This window comes from Theropithecus gelada, chromosome 2, assembly GCF_003255815.1.
Source record: "Theropithecus gelada isolate Dixy chromosome 2, Tgel_1.0, whole genome shotgun sequence".
In the NCBI taxonomy this organism is placed as follows: domain Eukaryota; kingdom Metazoa; phylum Chordata; class Mammalia; order Primates; family Cercopithecidae; genus Theropithecus; species Theropithecus gelada.
The window spans coordinates 93,723,707-93,735,889 of NC_037669.1; the positions used below are offsets into that span (position 1 = coordinate 93,723,707).

Consider the following 12,183-nt stretch of genomic DNA (forward strand, 5'->3'; position numbering starts at 1 on the left):
TGACACATGGCCCTGGCGGGGAAGTCTTTTCTCCCAGCGTCTCACGCCCCCTGGTTTGGGGTTGGGACAGGCGTGAGGCAAGGGCGGAAAGTGACTGGAGACCCAAAGGAGGAGAAATTGTCTGGCTTGTTAGCCGCTCTGCCCTGTTGCTACCTCTTCTGCTGGACCAAACCCTCTCCCAGAACTCAGGGACTGGGGAGTTCCCCCATTATTCACCCAAAGAACCTCTGCTAATCATGCCAGGTGGAGAAAAATCCTCGGATGCTCACATACCTCTTGTTTTTGTCTTTTGTCACTTAATTGGTGACAGCGATTCTTAGTTTCCTTTCTTTTTACTTTAAGTGATTGAGCTTTTTGACCTTACTAGGTGCCAGGTACTGTCTTAAGCCCTTGACACAATGATCCTACGTGATGTTCTCGCCAACTTGTGAGCTCAGTGCTGTTTGCTCCATCACGTCCACAGGAGAACATAAGCTCAGAGAGGTTAGGCCATGTTCTCAGGGACGTGTGGCCAGAGAGTAGGTAGGCAGGGCTCCAGCCCAGGCAACTTGGCCCTGGAACTGCCCTCTTAATCCCGTTTGGACCCTCTGCCTCCCCTGGTTGAATTTTCTAGCTTAACAAATTACAATAAAATTAATCAGATGTCCCCAGGGAAACTGTGATCATGTGGCATAAATGTCATTTAATTCAGGATTTGGCTGACTATTCTGACCTTACTTGACTATTTAGCTCCCTATTTACCTCCATTTCTATCAGAAAACTCATTCGTTCATCCCAACCCTGGTGTCCAGGCAGTGGCCTTATGTGAGGATAGAATGGAATTTGTGAGTCACCAAAGATCCTTGGTTGTCATATTATTGCCCATTGTATCTTGGTGCCCCCAGAAATTCCCATGGGTTACAGTTGTTCTCTTGGATGCAGCAAGGCTGATGATAGAGGTTTTCCTCACATTGATGACACACCTGGAAGGGCGCCGTGGAGGGGAGTTCTGAGAGGCAGGTGTGGAGAAGAGAGCCTCTCTCTGCATGGCTGGTTCAGGTGACCTCTGGCATTAGCTTTGTCCTCCTCTCCTGCTCCATCTCTTGCTCCTGTTCCCCTCCCAGCCTCACAGAGGGAGCACCAAGAATGGCTTGGCACCTGCATGATGAGGTGACTCTCCTCCCAGACTCCCCCAGATCCTTCTTAGAATGCTCTGAGGGGTTAACCCTGCACCCACTCTACACCTCCTACCCAGCAACCCAGTGTCATTTGACAAGAAGGGAGAGGACTAGATGACTGGAAAGCCCCCCCTCCCCCTAGCATATGACTTCTGAGTGGAGACTACTGCCCTGGTGCCAGGGGACATGTTTTTCCAGTCATGCCCTCTGGCTCTGGAAGCGGATGGCTCTGTAGAGTGGATGACTGTAAAGTGGATGGCTCTGTCAAGTGGTTCTGATATAACTGGGTTGGGGAGTGGGGCGTGGAAAGTTATTCAGTCAAACCTGCACTGTTAGCCCTTTCCCGTTCCTCAAGGTCCGGGCGGGACTCTCCCAACCCCTTCCCCTACCCTTTCTCTTTTGGCTCCTACAGGGGTTGGTTCAGCCTCTGTTGTCTAATGAACGTGCTGCGCTGAAAGACATCCTTTGATGCTCTCCCCTCTAGATTGGGAACTTGGAGGCATGGACAAAGCTTCTGTCTGTCTGCATTTTATGAGCACCCATAAATGTCACTTAGGGTTCCTAGGCATTGAAAAACAGAAATACACACTAAGTATGCTGGCTCAGTACACACAGTTTCTGTGTTGAGGTTCAGAAGCAGGAGACTGGCATCTGTAGCCCTTGGACTACTCAAAACCCCTCATTTGATGGCCATAGCACACCTCTCTCTGCAGGGGCTTGGACAAGATGATGGAGAGGCCCCTCCAGTTCCCATCATATGCTACAAATGACCTGCTCAGCTGAACTCATGGGGACCAGGCTGTGAACCCAAGTCTAGGGACTCCCAGGTGGCTGCTCCTGTCAGTAAACTGTGGCTCGTCTATGGCTTGGTCCATGGACATATAAAATATAATGGATCAAATACTTTAACTTCATTAAGTGTTGTGATGTAAATAAACAGTAGACTGAGAGATAAAATAACAGGTGGGTTTACTTTAGATGAGGAGGCCGGGAAGGCCGGACAGGAGAAACATTTAAGGTGGGTTCCAGGTTTGTGAGGAGGAAGCCATGTGACTGGGGGAGGAATGTTCTAGGCTAAGGGAGCAGTGTGTGCTGAGCTCTGAGGGGGAAGAGGCAAGGGGTGGACAAGCACTGAGGAGGGGAGCAGGAGTGTGAGGCGGGATGGGCTGGCCGAGGGCAGACCATGCCAGGCGCTCACTGCCTTTGTGGAAAGCTGGGATCTCATTGTCATTTCAAAGGCAGGCCTCGGGGGGATTTGTGCCAGGTGGTGGCATGATCTAGTTCTCACTGGAAAGTGACTCTCACTATTGACTAGAAGATGGTTTGGATGGAGTTGATTGGGAAGCCAGGAGACCAGTTAGGAGGCCTTTCCACAACTGAGGCAAGGCGTGACACTAGTTGGTGGTGAGAAATGCATGCCCTCTAAGATGTAGGTGATAACTGGATGTGTGGATGAACGTGTGTGTGTGCACACGTGCATGTGTGTGCATGCCGTCTGCATAGTGGGTGGGCAGAGTGAGGAAACGAAGCAAAAGCAGTGACTTCTGGCTGAGCGTGGTGGCTCATACCTGTAATCCCAGCACTTTTGGATGCCGAGGCGGGCAGATCACCTCAGGTCAGGAGTTCAACACCAGCCTGGTCAACATGGTGAAACCCCATCTCTACTAAAAATACAAAAAGTAGCCAGATATGGTGGCTTGTGCCTGTAATCCCAGCTACTCAGGAGGCTGAGGAAGGAGAATTGCTTGAACCCAGGAAGTGAAGTTTGCTTGAACCCAGGAAGTGAAGTTTGCAGTGAGCCGAGATTGTGCCACTGAACTCCAGCCTGGGTGACAGAGTGAGACTTCATCTCAAAAAAAAAAAAAAAAAAAAGAATCAACTTCTAGATCTTCTAGATTATGATGGAGTCATTCCTGAGGTGTGGAATTAAGGGAGGCCCAAGATGGACAGATTCTAAAGGAGCAAGTTTGGAGAACATCATGTTTCTTTCAGATATGTGTGAGATATCCAAGGGCATATTCAAGGAGGCAGCTGAACATGGACACCAGATGGCACCAGAAGTTAAGACTGATTTTTATAAGTGCCTTATAAAAATCTACTGTCTTGGTTATTTATTGCTGCATAACAAGTTACCCCCAGGTGTAACAGTTTAGAATAACAAACATTTATTATCTCACAGTTTCTGAGAGTCAGAAATCCGGGGCATTTTAGCTGAGTGTTTCTGGCTTAGGGTCTCACGAAGTTGTGGTCAAGATGTCCACAGGGGCTGCCGTCATCTGAAGGATTGACTGGGGCTGGAAGATCTGCTTTAAAGACGGCCCCCTCTCATGGCTGTTGACAGGAGGCCTCAGTTCCTTTCCTCGTGAAGCTTTTCCACAAGGCTGCTTGAGCATCGTCATGACATGGCAGCTGACTTCCTAGAGTGAGTGAACTGAAAGAGAGTGAAGACCTAGACTCAGAAGCCACACACCATTACTTTTACCACATTCTAGTCATTAGAAGTGAGTCACTAAGTCTAGCCTATGCTCAAGACGGGAGGAATTAAGTTCTACCTTTTTTTTTTTTTTTTTTTTGAGACAGAGTCTCGAAGTTCTACCTTTTTAAAGGGAAGAATGTGAAAGACTTTGTGGGTATAGTTTAAAACCATCACATCCACCAAAACAAAATATTTTACATTTTATTGCCCACTAAAGCTAGGATCAGTAAACTATAACCTGCAGGCCTGGCACCTGTTTGCATATGGAATGTGGCCCTGCTGGAGCATCTGGGGACCAAGCTGGAGTATTTTCTTCTGTCTCTATTCCCCCGCTGCTCTCAGCATCTGTCCACCTGGCCAGCTGTACCTTGCTGCAGGCCAGGGCCAACCCTGGTTGCCATCTACACATTGGAGACTCTATTGTTAGCAACTGCCAGGCTCCAAGCAATGGAATCTCAGTTCAGGAGCTGGTGACTTAGTAGGTCACCTTGCCTCCAGCCAGCTGTCCAACTTGTGATGACTGGAGGAGAGCAGGACACACAGGCACCTGTCTGGGTGATACTGGGGCAGAGAGAGAAATGGACTGTAGCAGGCTCACTCTCCGGCCCCTTCCCCTGCCAACCTCTCCCCTCTCTTTTTGTTTTTTTGAGACCCAGGCTGGAGTGCACTGGTGCAATCTCAGCTCACTGCAACCTCCGCCTCACAGGCTCAAGTGATCCTCTCACGTCAGCCTCCTTAGTAGCTGGGACCACAGATGTATGCCACCACCCAGCTATTTTATTTATTTATTTTATTTTCTATTTTTAGTAGAGACAGGGTTTTGCCATGTTGCCCAGGCTGCTCAAACTCCTGAGCTTAAGCAATCCACCTGCCTCAGCCTCCCAAAGTGCTGTGATTACAGGTGTGAGCCGCCATGCCCAGCCCCCCTGCCCCTCTTTCACCATACCTGCTAGGCCTTTCCCTCTTGGGCTAGTCCCTCTTGTTCTGAGGATGTTTTTGGCAAGCAGCAGCTGGACATGAAACATGCTCACTACTCTGGATGGTGCTCTGGAGGCAAGCAGGGAGAGGCTCGCCAGAGGGTTCTCTTGTTATGTAAACACCTGCATATATCTTCAATTTTGCTTGTTGGCCTGCAAAACCTCAATTATTTACCATCAAGTTTTCTGAGCCCCGCACTAAAGCAAAAGATTTTCCAGGCATTATTTTCCTTAATCCAATCTTTGAGAGTGTGCTGATGGTTAGCATTTTCACTCAGGAGCTGGAACACTAAGTATCCGGGAGTCCTTGGACTAGAGAGGAACATGGCTGATGACACTCTGTGGCCCCAGTGTTCTTTCCTTTGGGTGAGAGATGCAACTGTTCTCCTTCTGTCTCATCATTGCCAGCGTTTTCTTCTTTGGAAGACGCTCCGTGACTGTGGACAGTGTAGCCCAAATGGAGGGAGGCTTGTTTTCATAATTCTGCTATAACCACACAAAACCAGACCCACAGCAGGGAACTGGAATCAGATGCTGTCTTTTTTTTTTTTTTTTTTTTTTTTTTGAGACGGAGTTTCGCTCTGTCGCCCAGGCTGGAGTGCAGTGGCCGGATCTCAGCTCACTACAAGCTCCGCCTCCCGGGTTCACGCCATTCTCCTGCCTCAGTCTCCCGAGTAGCTGGGACTACAGGCGCCTGCCACCTCGCCCGGCTAGTTTTTTGTACTTTTTTAGTAGAGACGGGGTTTCACCATATTAACCAGGATGGTCTCGATCTCCTGACCTCGTGATCCGCCCGTCTCGGCCTCCCAAAGTGCTGGGATTACAGGCTTGAGCCACCGCGCCCGGCCCAGATGCTGTCTTGGAACCATGACACTTTGTTGCCAAATTCAATGAGGGTCCAGGCTGAAGCTTGGCACTTAGGCGGCTTTGTAGAATCCACTTGGTTGTAAAGTTTCCTATTTGCTTTGTTTGTATTGAGGGTCTGCTGACTGGATCCCATAGAGGTTAATTTTTCCCTTTTCTGTGTTGGTGTAGTATATGATGATGACATTTCTATAGTCCTAGAGAAAGTTAATGCTTAGGACATTATATTCTATGTCTCTGCCTGAAAGACTGTGCTGACTAGGGTTTATTCTACAAAGAAGACATTAACTTTGTAAATTTGCTAGGAGATCTCGCCCCTGAGCTGCTGAGGGACTGGCACCTGTGTCTGTCCCTGACAACTGCATCCTGTGGGCTCCCCAATGTGGCTTCTCCCCTGGATGGAGCATCTCCTACTTACCCTGGACTGACACACAGACTCTCACTTGAAACTACTTTCCCAGTCTCAGCACCCACCCATGAGCTACTACCTTCTAGGTTAAGGTAAAATTTGTCCAGTTGTCTAGAGAGGTCTGGACTCAGCCCTGTCCTACATGGGATGCCAGGGGCTGGGCTGGACCTGGCACTTAGAACCTTGTATTTCATAGCTTCCCAGCACCTCTGGACATCACATGTAAATCTCTAGCAAATGTGGTCATCACCTACTGTTCTTAGAGTCTCCAGTTTGCATTATACATGTTTGCAAACAAAACTTCATCTTATAGGTAAGATGCAGATTTAAATCTTGGCACATTAAAAGCCCCCTGAATTGTATAAGAGAACCTCTTTTCCTGCTTTTTAAAACACAGGGAAAACGGTGAACATGGTTAGATGACAGACAGGATATACTCTTTCTCACCAAAATACTCAGTGTAGTAATGACTTATAACTACTTAAAAATATGTCAGGGCCTTTGGTAATTAAATTTCAGAATTCCAGGAATTTATCAAAGATGATTAAGCCATTTTTTGTTGACATGATAAAATATTTAGAACACAAAGGCATCAAGAAGAGACCATTCCTCTAAGATGGGAACTAGAATTACATTTATCTAAGTTAATGCATAGAAATTAATAAGCAATGATTTTTAAGATGTAGGAGCAGTTAATGTACAGCTCTGGCTACTTGCCAAGAGCTAACTGGCCTAAGGAAATGAAAGAACCTCAACAACAGAGTCTGTGATGTGTCTGGTTGATCTGGAGAACACGAGCCCTGTGTATAGGGAGTAATTCTTCCAGCTTCAGTTACTCTGGCTGGCAGGGCTGCCCACGCTGCTCAAATGCAGTTAACTTTACTTTGGCTTTTTTGGTTTACGTGGAGACTTGGGTTCTGTACAGAGATTTCCTCCAAAAAGCTAGGCTGATTGATTCTTTTTAGTGTTTCTTCACTACTGGCTGTGGACTTTGATCTTTTTATTTTCAGGCTGATGCGTAGTGTTCCTTTATGGAAACTTTTAAGTCGAAAGTTGAAGCCTTAATGAAGTAAGATCTTTGCAGGTTAGATACTCCTGAGCTGAAGATAACAGAGTAAGAAAAGTGGTAAAAGAAAAATTAAATGCACTTCTTTTACCTATCGTTTTTATGGTAGACATTTGAAATTTAGCCTTTTAGTGATTTTGAAATATGCAATACATTATTATTGACTATAGTCGCTCAGCTATGCAATAGATTTCAAAACATTCCTCCTACCTATCTGAAACTGTACCTTTTGACTAGTAACTCCCCATTCCCTTCCTCCCCGGCCCCAACCTCTTTCTACACTCTACTTCTACGAGTTCAACTTTTTAAGGTTTCATATAAAGTGAGACATACAGGGAACCTTCCTTTTCTGACTAGAGGAGCTGTAGCCCAAGAGTGGAACAAACCGGCCGGGCGCGGTGGCTCAAGCCTGTAATCCCAGCACTTTGGGAGGCCGAGACGGGCGGATCACAAGGTCAGGAGATCGAGACCATCCTGGCTAACCCTGTGAAACCCCGTCTCTACTAAAAAATACAAAAAAAACTAGCCGGGCGAGGTGGCGGGCGCCTGTAGTCCCAGCTACTCGGGAGGCTGAGGCAGGAGAATGGCGTGAACCCGGGAGGCGGAGCTTGCAGTGAGCTGAGATCCGGCCACTGCACTCCAGCCTGGGTGACAGAGCGAGACTCCGTCTCAAAAAAAAAAAAAAAAAAAAAAAAAGAGTGGAACAAACCGTCACGCTTTCTTACTCTCTTAAATCTTCGCTGCTTGGCCGCGACTGTGGGTGCAGTTGTAGGAAGTGCACGGCAGAGCAGGGTAACTACAACACCAAGTTTTGGGTCAGAGGACCGAAAAAGGGAACCCAGCGATCTGGAAAGGACTAGGGAGCTGACAGACAGGGAGGAATTTGGAGAAAACAGCTCCGTAAGTTTGTTCCTGGGCGCCTCCCCGAGTTGCGCATGCGTGGATCTGACCCTAAGCACGCCAGAGATGTTAGACCTGAACACGGGGATAGACCTTCGGCCACGCCGAGACTGGCCACTGGGTGGCGCACACGGAACATAGCTGAATAGCGCCACGAAGACTGAAAACGGACCTGACGTGGGGATCACAACCCACAGAAGGCAGGTTGGAGTTTGAGGTCTGAACTCAACCAAATTGGTTACCTACGGTGTCAGTTATCAACTTACTGCCTCTCAGCTTTGAATGCGCCACTCAATAAATATACCCTGTGTTTTACAATGGCATTCCTTTAAATATTGGTCCTTTAAAGTGAGCGCAGTGCTATGCTTTCTCTGTAGAAGACACTGGAGGGACAAGACTTCCTGCCCTTTTTTAGCGTGGGCTGGGGATCAGCAGTGTGCATGTGAGAATATCCATGGGAACCTGCCCCAAGCATGGGCTCAGAACAGTCCCTTTGCGACTTTGTACCTTGGCTTTGCAGTCACCTTTCTACAGCTCTCTTGAGCCAGAAACAGAGCCCTTGTGCAGCCCACCTGCTCCGAAGACCCCCTGCCTGCGCTTGTATTTCTACTTTCTTCATAAGCCTCCATATTACCTGCACGCAGCTGCCTGTGGCCCTGAGGGTCACATGCCAACCTGCCACGCCTTCTGCAAGTGGCTGTGTGGTCCACACACTCTGAAGGCCATCTGTCCCTTCTAACACCTGGACTTCCATCGCATATCCATGCCACCAGTTGCTGATTAGCTGTTTCTACCTGCACTTGAGGGGATCGTCTATTAGTTGCCCAGCAACTCCAGACTAGCCTGCCCAAACCGGAGGACTTACCTGCTATCTGATGGGCTGAACCCCTTCCAAGTTGGCCCTTCCTTGGATACACTCCCTCAGCCCTGGGGTATGAATGGAAAGACAGAAAAATATCAACACAGAAACAGAAGATATAAATAACTCATTGGAAATTTTAGAAATAAAACAGACAATAATTGAAATAAAATACTGGATAGGCTCACAAACATAATGGAGATGGCATAGGGAAGAGCCAGGAAACTTGAAGATAGATTACTGAGTATTACCAATCTGAAAATAAAAGAGAAGAAAATATTTATCTAAAATGAACAAGCCCTCAAGAATCTATGGAACAATACTGAAAAGTCTAATATTTGTGTCATCATAATTCCAGAAGGAGAGGAGAAAGAGTGTAATGCAGAAAAAAAATTCCAAGAAATAATGGCTGAAAATCCCCAAATTTGGCAAAAGATATAAATCAAGTGATTAAAAAATCCAAATCAGGATAATCCCCCCAAAAATCCATGCCCAGATATAATAATTAACCTGAAGAAACTCAAAGATGAAAAAATTTTGCCAGGCGCAGTGGCTCATGCCTGTCATCCCAGCATTTTGGGAGGTTGAGGTGGGAGAATAACTTGTGCCCAGGAGTTTGAGACCAGCCTGGGCGACATAGTGAGACCTCATTGCTGCAAAAAAAATTTTTTTCTAAGTTAGCCGCACATGGTGGTGCATCCCTGTGTTTCCAGCTACCTGAGAGGCTGAGAAGGGAGGATTGTTTGAACCTAGGAGGTTGAGGCTGCAGTGAGTTGTGATGGCATCACTGCACTCCAGCCTGGGTGACAGAGTGAGATCTTTTCTCTGGAGGGGGAAAGAGAAAAAAAAAAGAAAGTAGCAAGAGAAAAATGATGCATCCCCTATAGGAAAGTGTGATTCAAATTATTTCAGATTTCTAATCAGAAACTATGGATGCCAGAAGAAAGTGGCACAACATTCTAAAGGTGCTGATTAATAGAAAAGAAAAGATTGCTTTCAAATTCTATATCCAGCAAAAATAATATTTATGAATGGAGGTAAGAAAAAGACATCCTCAGTTGAAGGAAAACAAAATATGTCAGCATATTTTCTCTAAAATAATTGTTAAGGCAAGTTTTTAGATAGAAGGGAAATGATAACAGAGGTAAACTTGAACAGCAGGAAGGAAGGAACATCAACATATAAATACCAAGATAAATATAATGGACTAGTTTTTTCCTCACGAGTTCTTTAAGTTTGATGATTGGCAGCCAAAAATATAACACTGATTGACATAATACGTAAGACAACTGCAACATAAAGGTGAGAATGTTGGAGGACCTATATGGTGGTAAGATTTTTACATCTCACTTGAAGTGGTAAAATACTGTTTCTAAGTGGACTATGAAAAAGTAAGTATGTATAATAAGTCTTAGGGCAACCATAAAACAAGAGAAAAAACTACCCAAAGAGACATAGTAAAATATATAATAGAGAAAATAAAATGTAATACTAAAAAATGTTCAGAGAAAAGAAGGCAGGAAAGTGTAAAAGAGGAAAACAAAAGAGGGATCAAATAGAAAAAAAGTAATAAAATGACAGATTTAAATCCAGACATACAAGTAATTATATTAAATATAAATGGCATACACACATCAATTAAAAGACAGAGATAGTAAGAATTGGTTAAATAAATGATCCAGCAATAGTCTTTCTACAAAATCTCACATCAACTATAAGCATATAGTTAGGTTAATACAAAATGATGGACTTAAGAAAGTGAAAAGCAACTCACAAAACGGAAGAAATTTTTTGCAAATTATATACCTGGTAAGGGACCTGTATCTGGAATATATAAAGTACTACTGCAACTTAACAATAAATAAAAAGACCAATTAACCCAATTAAAAAAGGGGAAAGGATCTGAATAGACATTTCTCCAAAGAAGATATATAAATGCCTAATAAGCATATGAAAATATGCTCAACATCATTAGTCATCAGGAAAATGCAAATCAAAGCAACAAGATACCTCTTCACAACTACTAGGATGGCTATAATAAAAAAAGACAGATAATAATAAGTGTTGGTGAGGATGTGGAGAGAGAGGAATCTTCATACACTGCTGGTGGGAATGTAAAATGATGTAGCTGCTTTGGAAAACAGTCTGACAGTTCACAGAAAGGTTAACTATAGAGTTATCATGTAACCTAACAATTCTCCTTTATATTTACCCAAGATAAGACAACAAATATACACACAAAAACTTGTGCATCATTTTAACTTTCGTCAAAAATCTCCTTTAGGTAAAACAATTTTTTTTTTTTTAGATGGAGTCTCACTCTGTCTCCCAGGCTGGAGTGCACTGACACGATGTCGGCTCACTGCAACCTCCGCCTCCCAGGTTCAAGCGATTCTTCTGCCTCAGCCTTCCGAGTAGCTGGGACTATAGGTGCGCACCACCACACCCAGCTAATTTTTGTAATTTTTAGTAGAGATGGGGTTTCACCATATTGGCCAGGGTGGTCTTGAACTCCTGACCTCATGATCCACCCACCTCTGCCTCCCAAAGTACTGGGATTACAGGTGTGAACCACCATGCCTGACCTCCTTTAGGTAAAACAATTCTAAAGGAGACAAAGGCAGTCTCAGGCTGGGCAGAGTGTCTCATGCCTGTAATCCCAGCACTTTGGGAAGCCTGGGTGGGTGGATTGCTTAAGCCCAGGAGTTTGAGACCAGTCTGGGCAACATAGTGGGACCACCATCTCTATAAAAATGCAAAAATTATCTGGGCGTAGTGGCACATGTCTATAGTCCCAGCTACTCGGGAGGTGGAGGTAGGAGGAATGCTTGAGCCTGGGGGGTTGAGGCTGCAGGGAACCGTGATGGTGTCACTGCATTCTAGCCTGGGCAACAGAGTGAGACCCTGTCTCAGGAAAAACGAAACAAACAAACAAACAACAAAGGCAGTCTCAGACATCAGAAATCAAAGGAAAGAAGGGAATAAATTAGGTCTGCATTGTCAGCTCTTTAGAGTAAAATTATACACGTTCATATGTTCAGCTGCACATATAAGCCAGTTCTCCCACTCCTATAGGCATAAGAACATAAGCCAGTTCTCCCACTCCTATAGGCATAAGAACATAAGCCAGTTCTCCCACTCCTATTGGCAAGCCATTTATGGAGAGCACACTCTTGAGTCAGAAGATTAAATATTTTGGCTAGGCATGGTGGCTCATGCCTGTGATCCCAACACTTTGGGAGGCTGAGGCAGGAGGATCACTTGAGCCAGGAGTTCCAGACCAGCCTGGGTAACGTAGTGAGGCCCCGCTTCTATAAAAAATTAAAAAATTAGCCAAGTGTGGTGACACACGACTGTGGTTCCAGCTACTTGGGAGGCTAAGATGGGAGGCTCATCTGAGCCCACAAGGTTGAGGCTGCAATGAGCAGTGATTGCACCTGGATCACTGCCCTCCAGCCTAGGGAACAGGTAATAC

General features: G+C 45.5%; 1 protein-coding gene across 2 annotated transcripts in view; it reads left to right on the plus strand.

The window, feature by feature from the left end:
• LRRC2 (leucine rich repeat containing 2) overlaps window positions 1-12,183 on the plus strand; it is a 65,808-nt gene that overhangs the window by 13,896 nt on the left and 39,729 nt on the right. The gene's annotated exons all lie outside the window — the stretch shown is intronic.